This window comes from Helianthus annuus, chromosome 8 (genome assembly GCF_002127325.2).
Source record: "Helianthus annuus cultivar XRQ/B chromosome 8, HanXRQr2.0-SUNRISE, whole genome shotgun sequence".
NCBI classification, from domain to species: Eukaryota; Viridiplantae; Streptophyta; class Magnoliopsida; order Asterales; family Asteraceae; genus Helianthus; species Helianthus annuus.
In genome coordinates, this window is record NC_035440.2 from 40,080,446 (window position 1) to 40,102,295 (window position 21,850).

Consider the following 21,850-nt stretch of genomic DNA (forward strand, 5'->3'; position numbering starts at 1 on the left):
CCAAAGACGCCAACCGAGATTCGGCAATTCTTGGGTTTGGCTGGCTACTATCGAAGGTTCATCGAGGACTTCTCGAAGATCGCTCAACCGTTGACGCTCCTCACGCAGAAAGATAAGAAGTTTGATTGGGGAATCAAACAGGATGAAGCGTTTCAAGTGTTGAAGGACAAGCTTTGTAACGCGCCAATCTTAGCCCTACCGGAAGGTACCGACGATTTTGTGGTATATTGCGACGCATCGCGTCAAGGATTGGGTTGTGTGTTGATGCAACGCCAAAAGGTCATCGCTTACGCATCACGCCAACTGAAGGTGCACGAAAAGAACTATACCACTCATGATCTAGAGCTAGGCGCAGTGGTTTTTGCCCTGAAGATCTGGAGACACTACCTTTACGGTACGAAGTGTACGATCTTCACAGATCACAAAAGCCTACAGCATATATTCAACCAGAAGGAGTTGAATATGAGGCAAAGACGATGGGTTGAATTATTGAACGATTACGACTGCGAGATAAAGTATCACCCAGGGAAGGCGAATGTAGTCGCCGATGCCTTAAGTCGTAAGGAAAGGATCAAGCCCCTAAGGGTTAGGGCTATGGAAATGATAATCCAAACCGACCTCTCCTCGCGCGTTCGTGCAGCGCAGAAAGAAGCTCTCAAGGAGGAGAACCTTGAGAAAGAGTATCTCCGTGGGATGGAGAAGATATTGGTGCCAAACGAGGAAGGAACGTTATGTTTTGGGAAAAGGATTTGGGTTCCTCTATTTGGTGAATTAAGGGAAGTTATTTTCGATGAAGCGCACAAGTCACGGTACTCTATCCACCCTGGATCGGATAAGATGTACCAAGATCTCAGAAATTACTATTGGTGGCCTAGGATGAAAGGCGACATTGCTATTTATGTGAGCAAATGTTTAACGTGCGCTAAGGTCAAGGCGGAATACCAGAAGCCCTCGGGACTTCTGCAACAACCTGAGATTCCCAAATGGAAATGGGAACAAATCTCGATGGATTTTGTTACAAAACTGCCAAGAACGCCAAGAGGTCATGATATGATTTGGGTGATTGTTGACCGTCTAACAAAGTCCGCACACTTTCTGCCAATCAAGGAGAAAGACAGTACTAGTAAACTTGCAGAAATTTACTTGAGAGAGATCGTAACACGACATGGAGTACCCCTCTCGATCATCTCTGATAGAGACGGAAGGTTTGTGTCGAGGATATGGCAATCCTTCCAAGAAGCTTTTGGCTCACAATTGAATCTGAGCACAACGTTCCATCCGCAAACTGACGGCCAGAGTGAGCGAACGATACAGACTTTGGAAGACATGCTGAGAGCATGTGCTATGGATTTGGGCGGTAGCTGGGATAAGCACTTACCTTTGGTCGAATTCTCATACAACAACAGCTACCACACCAGTATTGGTGTCGCGCCTTTTGAAGCCCTTTACGGACGCAAGTGTCGATCACCACTATGTTGGGCTGACGCAGGTGATAGGCAGCTTGCCGGTCCCGAAATCGTCCAAGAGACGACAGACAAGATTGCGCAGATTCTTAAACGCATCGAAGCCGCTCGCCACAGACACAAGGCCTATGCGGATCCAAACCGAAAACATGTGGATTTTCAAGTTGGAGAGATGGTGTTATTGAAGGTATCACCCTGGAAAGGGGTAGCACGCTTTGGGAAGCGTGGGAAGTTAAATCCACGCTACATTGGTCCTTTCAGAATTCTAGAAAGAATTGGAACCGTAGCATACAAGTTGGACCTACCTGCTGAATTAAATGGTGTCCACGATACATTTCATGTATCCAATTTAAAGAAGAGTCCAACTCAAGTTGACGTTGCCATTCCTATCGACGAGATTCATGTTGACGACACGCTCCACTTCATAGAGGCACCTGTCGAGGTCACAGATTGGAAAGTTAACAGGACCCGCCGGAGCAGTGTCAAACTCGTCAAGGTTCGCTGGAATGCCAGACATGGTCCTGAATACACCTGGGAGCGTGAGGACCGGATGAAAGAGAAATACCCCCACTTATTTCCTAAAAACTCTGCATCTACAAGTAGAACTTAAATTTCGGGACGAAATTTATTTAACGGGGGGAGAATGTGACAACCCTCACAAAACCAGGTATCCGTACGACTTAATTAGCTATTAACTGTTGCCTAATTACTGTGCTTAACTGAGATTTTCTGATAAACTGCTACTTGACTGTTGATACATGTACATGTCTGCATCATACTATGATTTTTCTGTCACTACCTTATTTATTTACTGAACTCTAGTGACAAACTTGATGCACAAAAAGCACAGTAGCACTAAACGGATACACAGTGAACATGCTGATATAGCCAGCATCAGGCAGACACTGCCTCTAAAGGCCTGAATGAGCCAGAATTATTTTACTACACCCATAGTGTGTGTAAGGATACAAGGGTTGTATGATTACGTCTCTAGGGATAAGATACAGAGATTGGATGTGCCTAAAACGTACTTTAAGCACGGAACACAGCACTTTTATTTACACACTAGCTTCTAGCTAATTAATAAAGTGCCAAAACACAAGGAATTATTCCCGACACTTTGCTGAATAAATTGTGTCGCTAAAAATATTACTTACGACGCTTAAAGGATATCTTAAGCACTTTAACGGATTCCTATCCAACCGAACAACCGGACAATACCCGGAACATAAAAATATTGCCAGAATTATTGTTAGTATTTTTCTGAGCCAGTTAGGGTCCCTGATTACCCTAACACCCGTTTCATAACGCATTAAACGACTAACGAGGTTAGACCTTAAAGTTAACCGACTTAACCAAACTAAACCATAACTGAGCAGTTGAAAACGAACCGGATGTCATTACATCCTAATGAAATCGGCCAACAAGCAAGGACAACTTTTGTATATTTTATTTGATTACGCGAGTATCTAGATGCATGGAGACCCGTTGGACGATAACGCTTAAAACTCTCTATATATATCACACTCTCTCACACACACAAACACACTCAAGATCACCAACTCACTCTCACTCTCTCTTGCTCTCCCTCTCTCGGCCGAACATCACCACACCCAACCATCCGCTTTCGAGTTCGAGTCTTGCCATTCCAAGCCCATATTAGTGTCGGGGATCACGTACAACGAAGCTCGGAACAAACGGAAGTTGAAGGACCTCGCCACATTGCTTTTACCCACGCCGTATTCGACTAGTTTCTTCCCTAGCCTCGAGCTAGAGGTATATTGTTTAAAACTCGTTATTAGTCATGTTTAAAGTGGTTAAAAGGATTTTTATCGGTTAAATGTCGGTAACCCGCTTCATGAATCTTTAAAAGTCTACTAAAAAGTGAAAATCGTTGGATAAAAGAACATAACGCGTGTAAATGTCGTAGTATTTAAATATGTTGGTTTTTATGGCCCGATCTATGATGTGGTGGCTCTCATCATCGTTTAACCCGACTTTGTTAAGATCACGTATCTTGACATACACTTGTTTCTTTTGTACGAGGGTTAAAAGGTGAAACTCCACCACACGGGAAACATGAACTTGTGTAAAAGTGTTTTAACGTGAAAAATAGTATTTAAAACGAGCCGATCTACGTATGTACAAGTGGTATATTCGTAGGACCGGGTGTTGAGAAAATCATGTTTTATAAAAGTTGGTTAACATGTTAACAAATATGATTTTTATAGACTACAAGTGTATAAACACTTGTGAAACGAAAGATCCGACAAAATAACAATTTTTATAAAAATTGTCGGAAGTTGTAAAGAGTGATTTGTTCCAAAAACGGGGTTTTTGCAAGAATAAACTATTTTATACCTAGATCCACTAAATACAACGAGATCTACATAATAGTTTTAGAAAAACTACAAGTTCATGTAATATTGTGATTTTACATACTAGTCTACGAATTCGAAGTGTTGAAACTTGTTTATTATGTTGGAAATTGATTGATTGAAATAAAAGAAGTGATTTTGTAAAAGAAAATGATACGCTTGAAAGCGTGGCCACCTCCAGTTACAGGGGAAACTCTGGCGAAATTTTCTAAAAATCTAACACTTAGAATTATTTACAAGTGTTAGACTACTTTGACATGTTTTCGAAAATATATTTCGCCACAACTTTATTTATAAAATAATCGGAGGTGGGATTTTCACAAAACTAAACGTGATGAATATATATTCGGTAAATATATTTTGTCACAACACTGTTTATGATTATTTTGTGAAAATGTATAAATATTATTTTTAGAGTAAAAATAATATTTACTAACTTGTCAAACCCAAAATAATACCAACGCTTATACGACAAGCATAAAAGTTACAACGGTAATTTCTATTACCACCTAATCATTTAAAACGTAACTTACGCATTACGCGGAAGTATTCACCGACACGTATGTTGTCAACGTATTATTTTGGAAAGTATTATGTAAAGAGAAAATATATTATTTTTGAGAAAAATAATTATATTTTGGAATAAGAAATAAAAATATATTAAGTGGGACTTAATGAGATAGTATAAATACACATGTATTTAAATCCCCCATCCTTGGGAAGGAAAGTAAAATACCAAGTATGTACATGGAACGGTTGTCTAACCGTCTCCTAAAAATGTAAGTAATAAAGCTAAGGCACGGCCATCCGTCTAATAGAATTAGCACCTGTAGGTCGTTGCACAGCTTCGGATATTCGGATTACTTGGTAGAGATACGCATTCACTGTGAGTTCATGTCCCCCTTTTCTCTAACTGTTTTCAGTTTACTTAACTGCGGGGGTGAAATACATGTTACTATGATTTACGAGTACTTTACAACGGTATGTTTAACGTAAGGAGGTGTTATACGATCATGTGAGTGGATAGGAACAACATGGGGCCATTAGTCCTCATGGAGGGACCGAGGGACAGGAGCGGTAGATCTATCTGGGTGTAGCGAGCCCAGCCCCCGGCCAAACTAGAAACGGACCGTGGGGTGACTTTGTCCACATACTTTGCCGTGGCGAAATCTGCTAGGTTTGAGTCTCCCTATTTGCACTACACATATGTCAGTGGCCTTGCAAACCATTGATGATCACAAGTCCTCTTACACTGCTACATACCACAACTATTTTTATACTCACAAAGGTTTTACCTACTCACTTACGCATGAACTCGCTCAACATTATTGTTGATTTTTCAACTCACATGTATTTCAGGAAATTAAACGGATCTGGCACGGTATGGAACGTTTTCCGCTGCACTAGTCATGAAGTCATCAGGGTTTAGGGTTGTGTCTCTTACCTGGACAAGACACAATCCCTAAATCACGTTTATGTTTTGTTATAAGTTGTATTGTTACTGAACAAGGTTATGGTTGCATGTTAAAAACAATGGTATTGTATGATGTTTTCAAAAACGTAATGGATGACTTGCATGGTTTTTAAATTCATATAGCTTTGTTATGATTAAGCTATGGTATTAAGAAGTCACACAAATTAACCACGCTTCCGCAAAGCCAGGGTGTGACATATAAGATGTACCAACGGCGTATCTACCATGCTTTTATCATGCTACACCCTTCCCATTATCTAATCACAACCCAAAACCAATCGTTTAATCAAATCGTTTATCTCGTTTAAGTCGTTTCAAATCGTTTAACTCATCCCAAAATTGTTAAACTCGTTTAATTGTGAAAACTGTTGGACCCAGTTTGGCCCTAACAACTTCTTTTTACGTGATATGGCAAGTGATTTCAGTATATGTGAAAAAGATGCGCGGAAATGGAAAATAGACTTACAAGAAACAAGACCTATAGAATTATCAAGTTTATATCACTTTGAAATAAAATAGTTTAACAAGGTGATTGTAAGATTATTATCTAATACAAATGAATCTTGAATTCTGTGGGTGAGAAGAGCAGTGGAGTTTGGGTGTTTGTATGTGAATGCTAAGCTTCAAACTTAATTATCTTCTGCCTCTCGAGCCTTCTATTTATAGATGGCTGTTTACATGAATAAACAATTGTTTATTCATGCAATAAATCCTGCATAAAGTAGCAATTTGAAATATTCATTGAATCCAACGTTCAAGTTACATTTGTAATCATGATAACCAATAATGTCATGCTTCAGTCATTGGTGGCAGGATAGAGTTGTGATTTGTCACACCCCGATTTCCACGTGTCACCGGTGGGCCCGGTGTGGGGTACAGTGACGTAGTTGGCATCGTCATAGACAATCAACACAATATAATAATGCACAGCGGAAGCAGAATAGAAACATTTCAACTTTAATAATATGCAATAATAATTATCACAGTAGTTGAAATGGATCCACAGGCGGATCAAATAAAAATAGAAATAAATAGTTCAACAGATAATTGTCGTCCGAGTTTGCGAGACTATTGTGGACGCTCTTTAGGAAACAGCCAGCCTATTTCGTATAGTACCTGCACTTAACCTTTTGGGGAAAAATACGTCAGTTTACACTGGTAAATACAAATCGACTGACTCATTTTGAAAATGATTGAAAATTGATTTAAATGCACAAGGCATAAATATTTTTATTAACTTGGGATATTTATATAATATAAACTTGTGAACGAATTACATGCACTTATATCTCTGGTGGCCCGGGATCTGCTGTCCGGGCTAGAGATTAAATTGACACACCACATTAAAGAGTTATACACGACGAGTGTACGCCTACACCCCGTGCTCTGGTCGTGGCCATCTCGTAAGATAATGCCAAGGATATCCGGGACACGGTCAATAACCCCCCAAAGCCTTTAAGTAAGACAAAACTGTTTAAACGAAGTCACACAAGCTATTCAAGACTGTACACCCATAGGGCGCAGGACTTGTGCGCCCGATCAAGCGGTATTTTAAATACCGTACCCCAAGCCCGTATAGGGAAAATAAGTCAAAATGTATTTACCTGAGCAAGTATAAGTCACAAACGATAAGTGTTGGTAGCTTTTACCGGGCCTCCTAATCTGGAACAAAGGTTTATAATTAACCTATTAGATTCCTAACGGGTCTTTTATTTAAGCCTAAGCTTTGACCGGTTAGTTTTAGGAATGATACGGTTTACGCACGATTAAGCGAAAGACCGGATAGAATGTGATTTAGACCCGACAAGTTTGAATACTTGTATAATATGGGTATACTAAATACATTCTGGATTTTGAGATAAAAATGATAATGTTTGACCCGTCTCGGTCAATTTACGCAAACTAGTTACGTAAACCGAACCGAACGCGATAAGGGCGATACGGGTAGCCAAATGATTCAAATGCAAGTTCCCTGAAGTAATATGCTTAGAATATGATATTATATCAGTAAGTTATGTTCTATATTGCCCGGAATAATTTTAGACTCAATTTATGCCTTAGAAGGGCATTTTGGTCATTTAAAAGATAATAAAAGGATAAAATTAGAAATCTGAGTTTCGGGTCTGGTTCATACAGTAAATATACTTAATATAACATATTATATCAGTAGGGTATGACCCATATATCAAATTTATCATTTAAAACCAAACTATGCACCGTAGGGGCAATTTAGTAATTTCACAAGGGCTAAAAATGCCAAAACTGGAATTCTGAGTTCATATACTTATACTTACTGTTTTCATATGAAAATATGCTAAACACATCAGTAGGTATAGGTCTTATATGTTTAAAACAAGTATAACGCTTACTATGCGCTTAAAACGCTAAATATGCGATTTAAGGGCGTTTTCGGGTTTTCAAATTAAATCTGAGATTTTTATAATTCCAGATTACTTAAAATAATTTATTCATCATATAAAATCAGTAGAAAAAGGTTTCGGGTCAAAAGGATATGTAAAACTCATTTTATGGCTAAAACGGTCAAAACCGACATAAGCCGAAATGACTAGGCGATCTAGGATCCGTTCAGCCAAAAATTAATTAAAAATCATCAAAATTCCCAGAATATTATAATACATCAGTTGGTAAAAAGTTTTGCATCAAAACGTGGCCAGAAACGGGTTCTACGCGAAAAGGACCGTTTATGTAAATTTATAATATAGTTTTACGCTAATGGCCATAACTCACAATCTGGACCACCAACTGATCCGAAATTTTCGGTGCAAGTTCATATATTAAAAATAAAGATTTCTATCCTTTCACTTTTCCAAAAATCCCGTTTTAAATCAAAAAGGGCAAAACAGTCAACTTTATGCATAAACCGGAAACATGCATTCGAATAGGCTAAGCATAGACTCAATCAAAGAAAATTCCAGAAAGTTCAACTAAAATAAAAATAGTCAAAAATACTTTCCAATACAGATCTCGAACATGCATGTACGAATCCGAATCGATAGTCTACGAAATAATCGTTTTACAAGACTTTCGGTTCCGATTCGTGGCTATACTATAGATTGTCGAGTTGATGATGATTAAAACACATTCTTATATGTATTACAAGTTATTTATGATGATCAATCAGGTTGCATGTCATCTATATCATTAATCATGTCATTTTTCACAAAAATCGTTTCTGTTGACTTTTTAGAAATAGGTTTGACTCGACATTCATCATGCATGTAGTGGGAATCAGTTTGTACCCTTTAGAGGGTTTGTTTCCCACATAAATACCAATTTATAACAAGTTTCAATTCGAGAAATGACTGAAAGAAATCCGTTTAATCGGAAAGTCAAAGGTTATGAACACCCAGTTTGACTTTTATCAATAATCACAACAAGAATGGATTAAAGAACGAATTGAAAGCTTACAAAGGTCCTATAGGTGTTTAATGAACACTAGGAATCGGCCTTGTTGATCAGATTTCCTCCAGAAAGCTTGCTTGTAAGTTTTTGGTAGAGAGCTTCTTGTTCTTCAATTGCAAATGATCAAAAATGAGGTGATGATCTGATTTATGGCCATAAATTCGAGGGTACTGTGGATGTAGGCATGCAAGGCTTGTTATTGGTGCAATTGGAGGTGCAAATGAGCTGTATAACACTTGAAATCGGACCCAAATCGACCCAAACCGAATTTCTGTTTGCTGGGCAACCCACGCGGCCCGCTTGGGCTTTCCCAGGCGGGTCGCCTGACCCTGATTCAGCCAAAACAAGTTTTAAACTTGACAGCTTTGGCCCCTGAACTTGTACGCGATGTTTCGGCTACTTTTCTCGACCCGTAAACCCCCAAACTTGGTTTTTAAGAACCTTGGGACTTTTACCAACATGGTAATATCCTCGGATAACTTTGCGCTCAACCGAAAAGCCCTGAAATTCGACGTTGACGCTTTTAGTCCCTTAAGTACGGTTTTGGCCATAACTTTCTCATACGTTGACGAAACTTCATGAAATTTTTACCACATATTCTAGTGAGTATATTTTAGCTATACAAAGCTTCGGGTCTGCCAAAAGTTCACTCAGAGGTATAAATTAAACATGTTGACACTTTTGGCCCCTATAGTTTGAAATACTTCACTTTTGTGCAATTTCCGCGTCGTATGATCCATGAACCATCCGTTTAAGGTTATAAACATTATGTAGGGTTATCATAGAGCCTATTTATCCATTGTTGACACTTTGGACCCTTACGTTCCATAGTTTTCACTGTTTGTCACTTTTAGTCCCTCTAAAGTATGTTTTCACATAACGGAACCTTATGACACGTGTCAAGACATTATTGGACGAAATTTTTCGAGGTGTTACATCCTCACCCCCTTAAAAGAAATCTCGACCCCGAGATTTATTCAAACAAATGGGGATATTTTTCTTTCATCGTGGATTCCACTTCCCACGTGTATTCGGGACCTCTACGGGCATCCCACTTGACCTTAACAATAGGCACGTGCTTCCTTCGAAGCCTCTTTACCTGTCGATCCTCAATCGACAAAGGTTTTTCAACAAACTTTAGACTCTCGTCTATGTGTATATCCGTATGCGGTATAACCAGTGAATCGTCAGCGAAACACTTCTTCAAATTACAGATATGGAACACATTATGAATGGCACTAAGCTCTTCAGGCAAGTTTAACTTGTAAGCGACTGACCCGACACGTTCGATAATCTCGAAAGGTCCTATATATCTCGGGCTTAGCTTGCCTTTCTTTCCAAATCGCATTACACCTTTCCAAGGTGATACTTTAAGCAACACTTTTTCACCCACATCGAAGTGGAAATCTTTGCGCTTAGGATCCGCATAACTTTTCTGCCTATCCCTGGCAGCTTTCAAACGATCACGGATCTGAACGATCTTGTCTGTCGTCTCAAAGACGATATCTGGTCCAGACAACTGGACATCTCCAACTTCTGCCCAACAAATGGGCGATCTACACTTTCTACCGTATAGGGCCTCAAAAGGCGCAACCTTTATGCTGGAATGGTAGCTATTGTTGTAGGAGAATTCAATCAGTGGTAAGTTCTTATCCCAACTACCACCTAAGTCGATCGCACATGCACGAAGCATGTCTTCCAGAGTTTGAATAGTACGCTCACTCTGACCATCAGTCTGAGGATGGTAAGCCGTACTAAAATTCAAACGAGTGCCCAACGATTGTTGGAAACTCTTCCAAAAATGTGACGTATATCTAGTATCTCTATCCGAGATAATAGATATAGGTATACCATGTAGCGCTACTATCTTATCGACGTATAATTGAGCTAACATATCTGAGCTATACGTCTCTTTGATGGGTAGAAAATGGGCTGACTTAGTCAGTCTGTCTACTATGACCCATATGGTATCATTTCCCTTTTTCGTCTTCAGCAACTTGGTGATAAAATCCATTGTCACCATTTCCCATTTCCACTTGGGAATTTCAGGTTGCTGAAGCAAACCTGACGGCTTCTGATGCTCGGCCTTGACTTGCGCACAAGTCAAACATTTGGCCACATACTCGGCCACGGACTTTTTCAAACCAATCCACCAGTAGTTTGATTTCAAATCCTGGTACATCTTATCTGCTCCAGGATGAACTGAGTATTTAGAGCTGTGGGCTTCCTGGAGGATAACATCCCGAAGTCCTCCATATACTGGAACCCATATTCGTCCGTTTAGTCGTAGCATTCCATCTTTGTCGTGGGATAACTGCTCCTCAGTTACTCCCAACTTTTCTGCAGGATAGTTAGCTTCCAGCACAGCTTCCTTCTGTGCAGCTAACACCCTTTCATTCAAGTTATTTCTTATTTCAATGCGCTTGGCATTGATTCTGATCGGTTTAACCCTTTCTTTTCTGCTTAAGGCGTCGGCAACCACATTTGCCTTGCCTGGATGGTATCTTGTCTCACAGTCATAATCATTTAGAGTTTCCATCCATCGCCTTTGTCGCATGTTCAATTCCTTCTGATTGAACAAATGCTGAAGACTCTTGTGATCCGAATAAATTATGCACTTGGTTCCATACAAGTAATGTCTCCATAACTTCAAAGCAAATACAACTGCACCCAATTCCAAATCGTGGGTGGTGTAGTTCTTCTCGTGCACCTTGAGCTGTCGAGAAGCGTAGGCAATGACTTTGCCTTTCTGCATGAGTACGCAACCCATGCCAGTGTGTGATGCGTCACAGTACACCACAAATTCATCTATACCATCGGGCAATGTCAACACTGGCGCATTGCTCAGCTTCTGCTTCAGAATGTCAAAGGATTCCTGCTGCTTAGGGCCCCAATCAAACTTAATCTTCTTACGGGTTAATGAGGTTAGGGGCGCAGCAATCCTTGAAAAGTTCTCGATAAATCGCCTATAATATCCTGCCAATCCGAGGAAACTGCGAATCTCGGTAGGAGTCTTCGGCTCCTGCCAATTCATGACTGCTTCGACTTTAGCGGGATCTACTTGGATACCACGCTCGCTTACTACATGTCCAAGGAACTGGACTTCTCGAAGCCAAAATTCACACTTCGAAAATTTGGCATAAAGCTTTTCTTGATACAGAAGTTTGAGAATACAACGAAGGTGTTTCTCATGGTCAGCTTGGCTCTTCGAGTAGATAAGGATGTCGTCAATAAAGACGATGACGAACTTATCTAAATAAGGTTTGCAGACGCGATTCATGAGATCCATGAACGCGGCTGGTGCGTTAGTGAGCCCAAACGGCATCACTAGGAACTCGTAATGTCCATAACGAGTCCTAAACGCGGTCTTGTGTACGTCTTCCTCCTTGACCTTCAACTGATGATAACCTGACCTTAGGTCAATCTTGGAGAAATAACTTGCTCCTTGCAACTGATCGAACAGATCGTCGATCCTGGGTAACGGATACCGATTCTTGATAGTGACTTTATTAAGCTCACGGTAATCGATGCACAGACGCATCGAACCATCCTTCTTTTTAACGAACAAGATTGGCGCTCCCCAAGGAGACGAGCTAGGTCTAATAAAACCTTTGGCTAAAAGCTCATCCAACTGCGTCCTCAACTCCTTCATCTCTGTTGGTGCCAATCTGTATGGTGCTCTTGCTACAGGTGCTACACCTGGAATGATGTCTATCCGAAACTCCACTTGCCTATCCGGTGGCAAACCGGGTAGTTCTTCAGGGAATACTTCAGGATATTCTGATATAACAGGGATATCCTCAATCTTCGGCTTCGGCTCATCAATGGTAACTTGTGCCATATAAATGACACATCCTTTCTGCAGGCATCTGGATGCCTTGAGCATGGACACTTGCTCCGGCAATCCATGCTGGGTGTCTCCTTGAATAGTAAGTGACTCACCAGACGGAGTCTTAACTATTACTTGCTTTCTATTGCACAGAATCTGGGCTTGGTTACTCGACAACCAATCCATGCCTATCACTATGTCGAATCCAGCTAACTTAAAGGGAAGCAAGGATAGCGGGAAGGAATGATTCCTAATGGATATAACACATCCATCTAGAACAGTTGAGGCGGTTTCTAAGGTTCCATCGGCTAATTCCACCTCATATTTCACGCTTAAGGTTTTAACAGGAAGGTTCAACAGTTTACAAAACTTATCATCTATAAACGACTTATCAGCTCCTGAATCAAACAAGACTCTAGCAAAAACATCATTTACAAGAAACGTACCGGTAATGACGTTATCATCAAGGACTGCTTCCTTTGCGTCCATCCTGAAGACTCTCGCATTAGTCTTCTTTCCTTCCTCGGCCTTCTTTGCAAACTTTGGGCAGTTGGGCCGAATGTGCCCTTTCTCGTTGCAACCAAAACACGTTGCATCCTTCATCTTCTTGCAATCCACAGCCTTATGATCTGTGGACTTGCAGATTCCACATCGTTTCTCTGAAGACTGAGATTTCGTTTCCAAACGACATCTCCCAAAGTGGTGCCTCCTGCAGATCTTGCATCTGGGTTTCTCACCCGACTGATGATCACTTTTCCTAGACCCCGACCCTTTCCTGTGGTCGTTGTTCCCTCTATGTCGCTTTTCAGATCTTCGTGAGGTGTCATCCTCACGTTTTCGTTTGTTCTCCTCAGAGCTCTTCATAGCTCTCAATCTAACCACGTCTTGAGTGAGGGAGAGGGATAGATCTGCTACGGATCTAAATGTTGTAGGTCTTGAAGCCTTAACACTCGCCTTTATCTCCGGCGCCAGACCTCCAATAAATCGAGCAATCCTACGCGGCTCCGGGGTCACCAGATAAGGCACTAAACGAGACAACGTGTTGAACGTAGTAAGATACGCTTGACAATCGAGGTTCTTCATGACTAAGGATACAAAATCCGATTCAATTCGCTCGACCTCGTGCTGCGGACAGAAGTTCTCCTTGATCAGTGCTACAAACTGATCCCAGTTCATGCTATATAGGGCGGCCTTACCGGCAGCTTGAAGTAGTGACTTCCACCATGCTAACGCGTCTCCCTTAAACGACTGGGATGCGTACTTCACAACATCCCTATCAGCACACCCGCTGATATCCACCACAGTATCCATCTCGTCAATCCACGTCATACAATCGACGGCTCCCTTTTCCCCAGTGAAATCTCTGGGCTTGCAAGATACAAAATACTTGTACGTACAGGACCTGCTGTACGTGTCATGTTTCAGCTCAATCTCCTGCTTTGGGACGCTGCTGTGGTTGGAGGAATGATTATCATCCTCAGCTTTCTTTGGCTCACTCTTTTTAGATGGAGGCTTACTATGAGCCTCAGAATGAGTCTTGGGCTTTGCGTGTGTTTCTGTTCGGGTCCTACTCCGAGTACCACTAGATTCCTTGAACTGCCGATCCATAGCCTTGGCGACAGCATTATCTATCAGTGCTTGCAATTCTGCACCGGTAACGTGAATCTTTGCATTATCTGAGCGTTCCCCAGAATGACTGTTGGTTTCTTCCGATTTGGCCATCGTAGCTTTAAGCTACAATAAAGGACAAGGCCTTATTTAGAACCTAACAGTATTATCGTTCTAGACGATTTATTAACCATGGTATCAAGAACCTTAGCAGTTAATTTAATAAATTCATTCAGGCTCTTATTAGCAATCAAGGAATGAAAATATATATATTGGCACCATAGGCCTAGTCACAACGGACAATTACTAAATTATAAATTTAGATTTTTATAGGATTATAAATTGTATAATTAAACAAATAATCCTTTACTAGACAGAGAGTCATAAACCACAACTGTCATTATATAACATAGTTATAACCCGTAGGTATCAAGCCATTAACAGACTTGTGTACATATATAATCTGTAGATAATTCTTCACTAGGCAGGGGATCATAGACCACAACTGCCACTATATGACATAGTCATAACCCGTAGGTATCAAGTCATTAATAGACTTGTATACAGATAAAATCTGTAGATAATTCTTTACTAGGCAGGGAGTCATAGACCACAACTGCCACTATATGACATAGTCATAACCCGTAGGTATCAAGTCATTAATAGACTTGTATACAGATAGAATCTGTAGATAATTTATTAAAAAGGGTGGCTTGTGTGATTTTACAGATCACGCTTGGCCAGGAATGTTAACATGTTCTCAGATGTTAACAGGGAGTTGAATCCTTTCAACCAGGTTTTACCATCAGGGCCAGGCCTGTTAATAAGGCATTCAAGCTAGGTTATACCTTACTAAGATTCTTATAAAATGGCAAATCAAATAAAAATTGATATTTTTCATTATTTTAATATTATATTCATGCATATAAATAAAATGATAAATTCAAATTAACCATTTTAAATTTCCAATAAAATACCAGTACATATTTGCCCTAAACGGGACTTTGAAATAACATGGATAACATGAATAACATGAATAACATACCCGCGCAGGGGCTAAACAAATAACAACAATAACAAAATAAAATAAAGCAAACCCACGCAGGGGTTACAGAATATCATACCCACGCAAGGGTAGAATAAGATAGATATACCCACGCAGGGGTAGAGTACAAGGATAGATGTCCACACAGGGACATAAGTACATGAGACAAAAATCGAAGGATTCAATGATCTCTCTTGCTCTTACCCTTGAGCAGGTCAAACACCTTCTTGAACATGCCACGGTTGTGACGGCGATCACTTTGCAACTCCCGTCGCATGCTATCAATCCCATGCAGGATCTCCTGAACCTGCGGCGGCGACATCATAGGCGCCGGTGGCGGTGGCTGGTAGTGCTGCGGCTGCGGCGGCTGGTACGGCTGCGGCTGCGGTGGCTGTTGGTAACCCGGAGGGTAACCAAAAGTAGACTGCCCAGCAGTCCAAATGTCTCCCAATGGACCACTGGGTGGGAGTGAGCTGTAGTTCACAGCTTGCCAGTAAGGGTCTCCCGTGTAATCATAACCCTGAGGGAAAACATGCTCAAACGGGTTAAACTGAGCGGCACTAGCATAAGCCGGAATCGGCTCTCCAAAGTTCTGCAGCGGCAGAGGCGGGATCGGTATAGAGGTAACCTCCGATACGGGATGTTGAGACTCCCCTGTCTCGGACTCCCCGGGAAGAGACGTGTAGCGGCTGCTACTAACATGTGGAGGGGTGCCTATGCGAATCCCTCCGCGCGTAGACATGCGCGCATTCCTCTTAGGCCTCTGAGGCGGAGGAGGTAAGACTGGTGGCGGCGGTGGTGACGGAGTGATCACGTCACGCCATAGGGCCTCAGATAGGTCCTGCGGTAGAGGCGGCTGCTGCTGAAGCTGCTGCGAGTGGTGCTGCGAATGCACCGGTGAAACCTGGTGAGACTGGATCATCGGAGAGTTGTGGCTGGGGGTGAAATACCAATCATGCTGCTTAAATCTCTCCTGAAAGTTGTCCCCACCATTGTAGGGTGATCCCCTAAATGGCGACCCATCCGATATCTCAATCGGATGGTTAGGCGTACCTGATGGTGGTAGCGAGGGGTCCGTATCCTCGTCGACGTCCATCTCGTGACCACCAGAAAAGTGGTCCTCCGGTCCGAGTGGGTTATGACCCACTGGCTCGTCCACAAAAGCATCAGGGTTATACAAACCCTGGTAGGCTGGCGCTGGATACTGGTGTGGTGACTGCTGCAAAGGTATGTAGGATCCATGCGAACCATGGGGCCCATTCTCCGAGTGGGGCCCAAACGAGTGGGGTAAAGACGGTGAAGTGCTGGCGGACACCGAGTGTCTAGCAGGCTCGGCGAAAGACCTCCAAAGGTCGTTGGCGGCTGTGTTGTGCGTGGCGGATGGTGCTCGCCTATGTGAGGGCCCTGCCTCATGGTCGTGGGTTGTAGCAAATCCTCCTCGACCTCTCATTCGCGGCGGCATAGTGATCCTGTCAAAAGTCAAACAAGTTGCACAACAAAATATATAAGACAATGCAATAATAAATAAAAATAAATTAAACGAAAAGTTGAACATTCCTAAGTTCTTTGTCTAGACTCGAAAATCGAGGAATGTGCAATTGTGTAACTGAGATTAGACGCATTAGGATAGTGTTTAATTCACTCAGCGTTGGCTCTGATACCAACCTGTCACACCCCGATTTCCACGTGTCACCGGTGGGCCCGGTGTGGGGTACAGTGACGTAGTTGGCATCGTCATAGACAATCAACACAATATAATAATGCACAGCGGAAGCAGAATAGAAACATTTCAACTTTAATAATATGCATTAATAATTATCACAGTAGTTGAAATGGATCCACAGGCGGATCAAATAAAAATAGAAATAAATAGTTCAACAGATAATTGTCGTCCGAGTTTGCGAGACTATTGTGGACGCTCTTTAGGAAACAGCCAGCCTATTTCGTATAGTACCTGCACTTAACCTTTTGGGGAAAAATACGTCAGTTTATACTGGTAAATACAAATCGACTGACTCATTTTGAAAATGATTGAAAATTGATTTAAATGCACAAGGCATAAATATTTTTATTAACTTGGGATATTTATATAATATAAACTTGTGAACGAATTACATGCACTTATATCTCTGGTGGCCCGGGATCTGCTGTCCGGGCTAGAGATTAAATTGACACACCACATTAAAGAGTTATACACGACGAGTGTACGCCTACACCCCGTGCTCTGGTCGTGGCCATCTCGTAAGATAATGCCAAGGATATCCGGGACACGGTCAATAACCCCCCAAAGCCTTTAAGTAAGACAAAACTGTTTAAACGAAGTCACACAAGCTATTCAAGACTGTACACCCATAGGGCGCAGGACTTGTGCGCCCGATCAAGCGGTATTTTAAATACCGTACCCCAAGCCCGTATAGGGAAAATAAGTCAAAATGTATTTACCTGAGCAAGTATAAGTCACAAACGATAAGTGTTGGTAGCTTTTACCGGGCCTCCTAATCTGGAACAAAGGTTTATAATTAACCTATTAGATTCCTAACGGGTCTTTTATTTAAGCCTAAGCTTTGACCGGTTAGTTTTAGGAATGATACGGTTTACGCACGATTAAGCGAAAGACCGGATAGAATGTGATTTAGACCCGACAAGTTTGAATACTTGTATAATATGGGTATACTAAATACATTCTGGATTTTGAGATAAAAATGATAATGTTTGACCCGTCTCGGTCAATTTACGCAAACTAGTTACGTAAACCGAACCGAACGCGATAAGGGCGATACGGGTAGCCAAATGATTCAAATGCAAGTTCCCTGAAGTAATATGCTTAGAATATGATATTATATCAGTAAGTTATGTTCTATATTGCCCGGAATAATTTTAGACTCAATTTATGCCTTAGAAGGGCATTTTGGTCATTTAAAAGATAATAAAAGGATAAAATTAGAAATCTGAGTTTCGGGTCTGGTTCATACAGTAAATATACTTAATATAACATATTATATCAGTAGGGTATGACCCATATATCAAATTTATCATTTAAAACCAAACTATGCACCGTAGGGGCAATTTAGTAATTTCACAAGGGCTAAAAATGCCAAAACTGGAATTCTGAGTTCATATACTTATACTTACTGTTTTCATATGAAAATATGCTAAACACATCAGTAGGTATAGGTCTTATATGTTTAAAACAAGTATAACGCTTACTATGCGCTTAAAACGCTAAATATGCGATTTAAGGGCGTTTTCGGGTTTTCAAATTAAATCTGAGATTTTTATAATTCCAGATTACTTAAAATAATTTATTCATCATATAAAATCAGTAGAAAAAGGTTTCGGGTCAAAAGGATATGTAAAACTCATTTTATGGCTAAAACGGTCAAAACCGACATAAGCCGAAATGACTAGGCGATCTAGGATCCGTTCAGCCAAAAATTAATTAAAAATCATCAAAATTCCCAGAATATTATAATACATCAGTTGGTAAAAAGTTTTGCATCAAAACGTGGCCAGAAACGGGTTCTACGCGAAAAGGACCGTTTATGTAAATTTATAATATAGTTTTACGCTAATGGCCATAACTCACAATCTGGACCACCAACTGATCCGAAATTTTCGGTGCAAGTTCATATATTAAAAATAAAGATTTCTATCCTTTCACTTTTCCAAAAATCCCGTTTTAAATCAAAAAGGGCAAAACAGTCAACTTTATGCATAAACCGGAAACATGCATTCGAATAGGCTAAGCATAGACTCAATCAAAGAAAATTCCAGAAAGTTCAACTAAAATAAAAATAGTCAAAAATACTTTCCAATACAGATCTCGAACATGCATGTACGAATCCGAATCGATAGTCTACGAAATAATCGTTTTACAAGACTTTCGGTTCCGATTCGTGGCTATACTATAGATTGTCGAGTTGATGATGATTAAAACACATTCTTATATGTATTACAAGTTATTTATGATGATCAATCAGGTTGCATGTCATCTATATCATTAATCATGTCATTTTTCACAAAAATCGTTTCTGTTGACTTTTTAGAAATAGGTTTGACTCGACATTCATCATGCATGTAGTGGGAATCAGTTTGTACCCTTTAGAGGGTTTGTTTCCCACATAAATACCAATCTATAACAAGTTTCAATTCGAGAAATGACTGAAAGAAATCCGTTTAATCGGAAAGTCAAAGGTTATGAACACCCAGTTTGACTTTTATCAATAATCACAACAAGAATGGATTAAAGAACGAATTGAAAGCTTACAAAGGTCCTATAGGTGTTTAATGAACACTAGGAATCGGCCTTGTTGATCAGATTTCCTCCAGAAAGCTTGCTTGTAAGTTTTTGGTAGAGAGCTTCTTGTTCTTCAATTGCAAATGATCAAAAATGAGGTGATGATCTGATTTATGGCCATAAATTCGAGGGTACTGTGGATGTAGGCATGCAAGGCTTGTTATTGGTGCAATTGGAGGTGCAAATGAGCTGTATAACACTTGAAATCGGACCCAAATCGACCCAAACCGAATTTCTGTTCGCTGGGCAACCCACGCGGCCCGCTTGGGCTTTCCCAGGCGGGTCGCCTGACCCTGATTCAGCCAAAACAAGTTTTAAACTTGACAGCTTTGGCCCCTGAACTTGTACGCGATGTTTCGGCTACTTTTCTCGACCCGTAAACCCCCAAACTTGGTTTTTAAGAACCTTGGGACTTTTACCAACATGGTAATATCCTCGGATAACTTTGCGCTCAACCGAAAAGCCCTGAAATTCGACGTTGACGCTTTTAGTCCCTTAAGTACGGTTTTGGCCATAACTTTCTCATACGTTGACGAAACTTCATGAAATTTTTACCACATATTCTAGTGAGTATATTTTAGCTATACAAAGCTTCGGGTCTGCCAAAAGTTCACTCAGAGGTATAAATTAAACATATTGACACTTTTGGCCCCTATAGTTTGAAATACTTCACTTTTGTGCAATTTCCGCGTCGTATGATCCATGAACCATCCGTTTAAGGTTATAAACATTATGTAGGGTTATCATAGAGCCTATTTATCCATTGTTGACACTTTGGACCCTTACGTTCCATAGTTTTCACTGTTTGTCACTTTTAGTCCCTCTAAAGTATGTTTTCACATAACGGAACCTTATGACACGTGTCAAGACATTATTGGACGAAATTTTTCGAGGTGTTACATGATTTTAGACAAGTGGGGTTTTCATCAGAATTTCTAATAAACCACTTCATCAGAAATTCTGGTGAACAAATCATCAGAAAGTCTGATAATCAGAATCGTCAGAAACTGATGATATTTCATCAGAAATATCATCAGATCCATCAGAAATGACCTTCTCTGATAATCCAAATCAACTCTTGTCAACTTGTGATTCTTTGAAGTAGATGCTTTGTATTTCTGTTGTCCCATCTGATCTTCTTCTTCTTGTTGTGATCTTCAGGACTGTTATCTCTTCAGAGATCCAGTTTATTGAGATTTTCTTCAATACTTACAAATAAAGTTTCCTAACAGTTTCCCCCTAAGTATTGTAAGAAAATGAACTACCTCATGAATAAAATTTCCAAATAGTGGAAACTTAATACTTGCAAATTTAAACTAGTTGCTGAAGTTTTGAAAAACAAATTACATAAAAGCTGAAATTTAAATAAACAAGTTTCTTTAATTCAACTTCATTCTCTTGTTTACATCCCCTATCTTTAACTGCTTCTTGTAGGAGATATACTTGTTGCAGCTGACGTACATGTCTTTGTACCATTCTCTTGCTTGGATCCATTCTTCAATCATTTGCTCAATTTCTTTTCTGTGTTCCTCCAAATTCTTTCCTGTCTTCTGAAGATGTTCTTGTCTTTTGTTCATAGTTTTCATGATATACTTCAGAGTTTGATTTGAGTACTTGCAGATATCAATGCTTCTGAACAGAGCTTTGTTTTTATCAATGTTTCTGAAAATGACACCATAGTTTTTAATGTGAGTTTTGCTTGAAATGATGTCTCCAGATCTTGTTTCTTTCAATATTTCTGAGGGAACTTTTGTCTTTGGTGGTTTGATATACACCTTTTTGTTGTGTACATGCTCAAAATTGATGCATAGATCAAAGTTTGAAAAAGCTATTCTTTCAAATAGCAGTATTTCAGCCTTTGATATACCATTTAATGCTCTTCTGACCTCTTGGTTATTTTTTATTTCCTTTTCATAGTAATCCTTCATAAACATAATGTCTATAGGATGCAACTGGTCAGCTATCTCTTCATCGGTCACCATTTGTTCCTCCCCATTCTTTCTCAGAAGTGTGTATCTGTTTTGCACACGAGTTCATCCAATATCATCAATTGTAATTTTCACTTCATTCACTTTTAAAACTTTCTCCACCGGATTCTCATTTTTGCAGTGAATGCTGCCTGGACTTCTTTTAGTTCTTGTATCTCTTAAGGCCAGTCTGACAGGAGACAGTGATCTTGGCAGTTCATCTTCTTTTGTTATTACCAGATTGTACTCAAGGAATATCATTGCATCTCTGGCAATCTCTTTGATCATGACAGATTGAGTTTCTGAGATTTTTCTCTTAACAATCTTTGATTTTATTGATGAATCGCCTTCTTGTTCCCATTCTGT